Here is a 7,044-nt window from a genome sequence, read left to right on the forward strand (position 1 = left end):
GTAATGAAACGACACGCTGACCCCCCACTTAGCTAGTCCCCCTCATCCCTCCTGAACCCCCACTTAGCTAGTCCTCATCATCCCTCCTGACCCCCCACTTAGCTAGTCCCCCTCATCCCTCCTGACCCCCCACTTAGCTAGTCCCCCTCATCCCTCCTGACCCCCCACTTAGCTAGTCCCCCTCATCCCTCCTGACCCCCCACTTAGCTAGTCCCCCTCATCCCTCCTGACCCCACTTAGCTAGTCCCCCTCATCCCTCCTCATGAAAGGACAGCCCATGGTTCTGCACAGTTGTTTACAAAAGGGTCTAGATTAGAATAGTGGTTCTCAAACTGAAGTCCGGGGACCCTCAGGGCACCTTGAGGGGGTTCCAGGGGACCCCTGCAAAATGTATAGCATCAAAATCACTGTAACCAGTTTAAACCTAATTTATATACGTAGGTGATCTGAAAATAGTAGATCTACAAGGTATTGAATAATGATGCATCCCGATGAGACACATTGGGCCCCGATTCACTATCGCTGTTGACGCCCATATTTTTTACGTAAAGGAATTTACGCAACTTCCAATGTTAGTAGTCTGATCCATTCATTCTTTTGTCTGTGAAGTGTGAATTTTGCGGGAGGCTCGCTCTTTCTCACGTCTGCTCGAAGGCAGACTTACATAGGACCAAAGCTTGGGTATGTCATTAGAATGCATTATTCTTCATGAAAAATCTATTACGATAGTGCCAAACCTCAAATAAAATATGTATGTGCACATTACAACATTTGTCAACACATAAATGTGTAAAGATATAGGCCTATTATGGCCCTATGTCAAACGATCTATTGCTCGTAGGCTTATGCATATTATAGACATGATGCAAATTCAACCGATTTTTTTTCTTTTCAGCATTTAGAGCTGAATTAATATTCCCACTGCGTGTTTGCCGTTTTCGTAAAATTGTGATGTAACAATAAAGTTTACACTCTATATAATTTGAAAAATAAGCAGATTATAATTGTCAATTATAATAACAGCAGACAGGTGAGTTTGGAGCTAAACTGTCAATTTGCAGCCCATGAACAAGACAGGGAGATCATTTCCAATTCCATGCATTACCTGGATGGTCATTCTAGGTCTGACACAATAGGGTGTACCAACGTCGCGTCACCAAAAGTTTGCCACACCCCCTTTTCGACGCTACAGCCCTTTGTGGGTCAGACTGTACATAGAGACGCGCTTAAGACTAGAGAGTGACAGTGGTTTGTGTTTGTAAACATTAACTTCTTTGCCGACTACATAGTGATCAGTGCACACTGTACATGTGTTGCTGGTCTATGAGAAAGCTGTTCACATGTCGCAGCTCTCCTCTTGAAGATTGAATACAGTGTGAGGCTAACAATGTATTCAAGAGAAGAGACTAGTATGGCTTGGATCTCAGCTGTACTGTACCACACAAAGAGTTAACGCTCAACAACCTGCCCATGTACAGCCGTGTTTGTTCACGTCATTTTCTCAAAGGTACATTTTTACCAAAAACATGAAACTGCTATTTTGTCTCTGCTAACTAAAAGTAACTAGGTAATGTAACTAGACTAGGATAGCCTAGGGCGGTCCAGAGTGTTAGTGACTTTTTTCTCTCTCTAACGCTCTGACAGACGCGCTGCTACTACCGTGTGAGGTCTCCAACTTTAATAAAAAAAATAAAAAAAACTATTTCACTATTCACCGAAACAAAGGCAGTTTTGTGTTGTTGAAAGTTTCGGTGAGTAGCAAAATAGCTTTGTTTATTTTTATTAAAGTTGGAGACCTTGCACGGTAGTGGAATGTTCGGTCTATGAGCAGAGCAGCGCGCCTGTCAGTGCGTTAGAGAGGAAAAAAAGTCACTAACACTCTGGACCATCCTAGTTACATTACCTAGTTACTTTCAGTTAGCAGAGACAAAATAGCAGTTTCATATTTTTGGTAAAAAAAAGATACCTTTGAGAAAGTGAAGTGAACATACACGGCTGTACTTGGGCAGGTTGAATGTTAATTCTGTGCGTCGTACAGCTGAGATCCAAGCCATACCACATCTATTTGAGCTCCGTGATGTTGCCTCTATGCTGGAAAGCTGACAAATTGTACTGCTTTATCTACCACATTACCTCGACCCGACCTGCTATGGCACTTATGAACTGAGCAAGTCCTCACCATTGTGACTGTGAGTTTAAAAAACAAACACGGTCGGGTCAATGTTTACAAGCTGTTTATGTACCATCGGACCCCAACCCTCCAGCCCCCAAAATGGCCGCCGCTACCAAGTTACACATGTTGACGGCCCCTTTAGGATTTTTTGGTACACCCTATACAGCATGACAGATATTTAGTTGGTATAAGGATTCAAGGTGCATGAAGACATGGAGCTCTAACTTCACTTGACAATCACATTAACATTACTAGTCCATGAGCCAGAGCCCCAAAATTGAGCAATGATTATCGAAAGAGTGGGCAAAACCAAACTTATATTAAATTGTTCATAGGGTCAATACGAGTAAATAAATATATGATAACCTTTCCACAGCAGCAGCTTTTTCATAGTTATCACACATTTTGTTATTTTCCCCATACGTACATGACAGGTGAAAAAATTACAAAATTTAAAAAATAGGTATCATAATGAAACTTCCCCAGTTGATTACTTACATGAAGACAATGATTTATCGTATTACAAGTTTTCTGAAATTGTATATTTAGATATGCAAATTAGGCATTTAGTCCATGAGCCAGAGCCCCAAAATTGAGCCAGATATTGAATATTCCCTCGTTAAAAAGCTTTGACTCCAACATCTTAACAAAATTAAATAAGAATGTTGACTCTGGCTTTGTCCAATGTTCCAAAGTTGATTCTGGAAAGTTATGCAAATTCAGGCATATTTTCCTAATGCCTAATTTGCATATTTAAATATACAATTTCAGAAAACTTGTAATACGATAAATCATTGTCTTCATGTAAGTAATCAACTCAGGAAGTTTCATTATGATAACTCTTTTTTTAATTTTGTCATTTTTTCACCTGTCATGTACGTATGGGGAAAATAACAAAATGTGTGATAACCATGAAAAAGCTGCTCCTGTGGAGAGGTTATCATATATTTATTTACTCGTATTGACCCTATGAACAATTTAATATAGGTATGGATTTGCCCACTCTTTCGATAATGAAATCTTGTCTGGCTCATGGACTATACAGACAGACTCTGTCTGACAGAGTAAAGATACTACTGGTGGTTTACAGCAGTGGTTCTTAAAGTGGGGTCTGGGGACCCCCAGGGGTACTTGAGGGGGTTCCAGGGGGTCCCCAGCTAAATGATGGACAGGAACCAAATGGACCCTTATGGGTCTGTAACTCTGAGTGTACAAATGGAACCAAATGGACCCTAACGAGTCCATTTGGTTCCATTTGTACACTCTCAGAGTTAAATTAACATTGATTTTAAAATATGAATCGGGGTCCCAGAGGTATGAATGCCATTAAATGGGGGTCCGTAGCCCTAATGCATGTCAAACTGGGGGTCCTTGAAATTAAAATGGTTGAGAATCACTGCTAGAGAGCCGTAAAAACCTTCTCTTATTGGGGTCTCCGGCTTATCTTTTCAAATGGGGGTCCGCGGGGTAATAAGGGGTCAATTTGGGGGTCTTTGACATGAACAAGTTTGAGAAACACTGGTTTACAGGATACGTTTGCTTTGCACCTCATTGCTTATTATGGAGATTATCCACTGTAATGATGTAGCATTGATGTAACTATAGGGTTACCATGACAATAGTGACGTGACGTCAACAACAACAAAACCATGTATACTGCTGCTATGGAGGTAGCCCTGAAACATGACAGTCATGGAACCGACAGTTCCTGGTTTAAAGTGGTGTTCGATTTTTTTACATTGCCAACTCTCACATGTACATAAACGTTCAGAAGTGCTTTATACCCCTGAGCCACGGATGTTAGAAGTTGATCCGTTCCGCGATAAGTACCCGTATCTCCCGTATTGTTCAATAAAAAGCATTTTAATCCGATCATCAGAGTGCAATACACCTCCCAACCATTAGTGGAGAACATTTTGAGAAAATGGCCGACAATCGGATTAAAATGCTTTTTATTGAACAATACGGGAGATACGGGTACTTATCGCGGAACGGATCAACTTGTAACATCCGTGGCTCATGGGTCAGCACTTTATATTTGAAATGTGAACGTTTATGTACATGTGAGAGTTGTAAATGTAAAAAAATCGAACACCACTCTAAAGCAGGAACTCTCGGTTCACGTGATGTGAACCATGGCTAACATAGATGCAAAACAACCTGAATGAGTTGATCTTTATACCTGCTGTGTTTCAGCGGTTGAGCTGCTAACAAACGTCCTCCTGCTGCTTAACAACGACACTGTTTAGAAACGACACGTTTTACTTTTCTTTGCATTTTACTTTGATATAAATCTATGGTATTTTAAAGTGTCAACAACAGTCAGTCAACACACCATGCTGTTTTCACTACTGCATTGTGGTACTAGCTTTGTGTTGCCAGGGTTTGTGATAGAAATAAGCAACCAGGTCTAGGAAAACAAGCCCAAAAGCAGGCCACATGAGCACTTTAAACCTATATGATCTAGCCTATTTGGAAAGAGCCAATCTACAAGCTCACAACACGTTGTGACTGTGAGCTTGTAGATCTGCTAGATCTGCTATTATCTTTGAAACATTTTAACAACACAAATCTGGTGCGGGGGTCCTCCCTGGCACAAAAAACGCAACTCGCCGCAACGTTTAATATTTACAAGAAACCTTACTTATAATAAGCAGACATGGCAACCCTGATTTGTTGTTCTTCTTGTCTGGCATTTCAAGGAAGTTGCGTCCGACTCCAATGAGCAGGCGCGCCGCCTACTGGGCAGGAGAAGAATAAGAAAATGTGGCACTACAGATTCCCAAACTTTTCAGACGTGACCCCCAAGATAATGACATTTGAAATGGGGACCCCTCACCCTGACAACTTAAGCACTTGGCATTGTAGGAGTTGAGGCATTTAGTTAAAGGAATTATCCTTAGTTAGCATTACAAACAATTAGTATCCCAACCTGAAACTGTAGCTATCTTCTATTTAATAGAGAGCTGGAGAGACACCTGTTACTGAACAAAAGTGGGTTTCAACATTTTTCATGCCAAGGACCATGCCAAATTGATATACATTTGACCCCCATCTGAAAATGTTTTGTGCCAGGGACCCCCAGAAGCAATTATTTGAGTTAAAAATGTTCGCTTTATTCAAAGATATGCACAAATGTTCAAGATTTTTCAAAAATAGCAGATCTACAAGCTCATAGCGCGGCACTCTGTGCCGTGCAATGAGCTTGTATATCTGCTATTTTTGAATAGCCAAAGCTAAGTGGTTAAAATGATTGTGACGCTATGTTAACTAATTTTGCCCCCCGCTTGTAGGCTACCCCCCAAGGACCACTGGTGGTCCCCGGAGGGGGGGGGGTCGTTATCAGTGAGAACTAGTCATTAAACCAGGTTTATCAAGCTGTGGGCTAGCACACAGGAGCACATTGAGAATGTATTAAAATTAACATTAACATTGAAGTTCAACCTGTGGATGGTTGTGTCCAGCAGTCCTATTTTGGACATGTTATTAATACACAACCAAAACAAAAACAACAACTTTTAAAGAGGTTTTGACATGTTTATTAATTGAAATTCAGCATCTCAACATCTAAAAAGCTATGAGGTCAAGTTTTCAGGATGGATGGGGGCTGGGGTTGGTTGGTGGAGGAGGTATCTCTCTTCAGTTATAGCAGGGGTCATCACCATGCTTTCTTCCATTTCCAATTCCATTTTTGCCACGGGCATACAAAATGAGTGGACAATAATATTACCAGAAAGAGCCCTGAATGACCTTATACCAGGTCTGTAACTCTGAGCGTGTACAAATGGAACCAAATGGACCCCCATTTGGTTCCATTTGTACACTCTCAGAGTTATGGTGGTCCTTGCAAATAAAACATTTGTGAACCACTAGTACTATAGGACTCCTAATGTGCCATACATAGTGTCATAGTAAATCAGAGTCATACATATTCTGAAGAAAACTAAATAAGAACATTATAATGGTGTGTAAATTTAAAAAAATGCCACAGACAATAGTCTTTGCCACGGACACATTTGTCTGTGTACGGACATGTTGATGACCCCTGGTTATAGTCTTGCTTGATCTCTTTTTTTAAAAACATTTTTAGTTGGCAGCCATGACCTGGTCCTGTTTTTTTTACCAACACACAGACGTAAAGGGTGTTCAATGGCCCTGATTTATGGAAAAACATGCAAAAGCGTCAACATGGCATAAGCTGGTTTCTGCCGGACAGCATAATTGTTACCGTTAACACTTGAAGGGATATTTCACTTTAAAAAAAAACTTTGGGTCATTTTATCGTCTTACTCAGGCTTTTGGGAGCACCCCGGACAGTTTTTAAGTTGCTTGATTCAGTATTTAGATATTTGATATTAATTTTATCAGACCCTTCCTATACAAACCATTTTAACCATGTTAGATTCATCGGAAACACCCGTCCTTGGTTCTGGTGACTGATATTGTCCTTCTAGACTGTTTTTCATTTATTTTTAATATATTCTTTGGAAAATGAAAAGAATTAAATACAACATAAAAAATGTATTAAAAATGGAGAAGAGATCAACGCTGGAGCAACACAGACTTTTTAAGCCTTTTATTTATTTAGGTGCAAGTATAGACTGACGTTTCGGTCTTTCGACCTTCCTCAGAGTCACCTGATTAAAAATGGAGTTTGAAGTTATAATGGGTTTGTATAGGAAGGGGGCGTGTCTGATAAAATGAATATCAAATATCTAAATACTGAATCAAGCAATTTAAAAACTGTCTCAGAAAAGCCTGAGTAGACGATAAAATGACCCAACGTTTTTTTGATAGCGAAATATCCCTTTAAAACAAATGAATGTGAGGATTTAAAAGAAGAAAACAAAAGAGCTGGAGAATGTCTCTAA

This window comes from Gymnoscopelus braueri, assembly GCF_963280865.1.
Source record: "Gymnoscopelus braueri genome assembly, chromosome: 5".
Lineage (NCBI taxonomy): Eukaryota > Metazoa > Chordata > Actinopteri > Myctophiformes > Myctophidae > Gymnoscopelus > Gymnoscopelus braueri.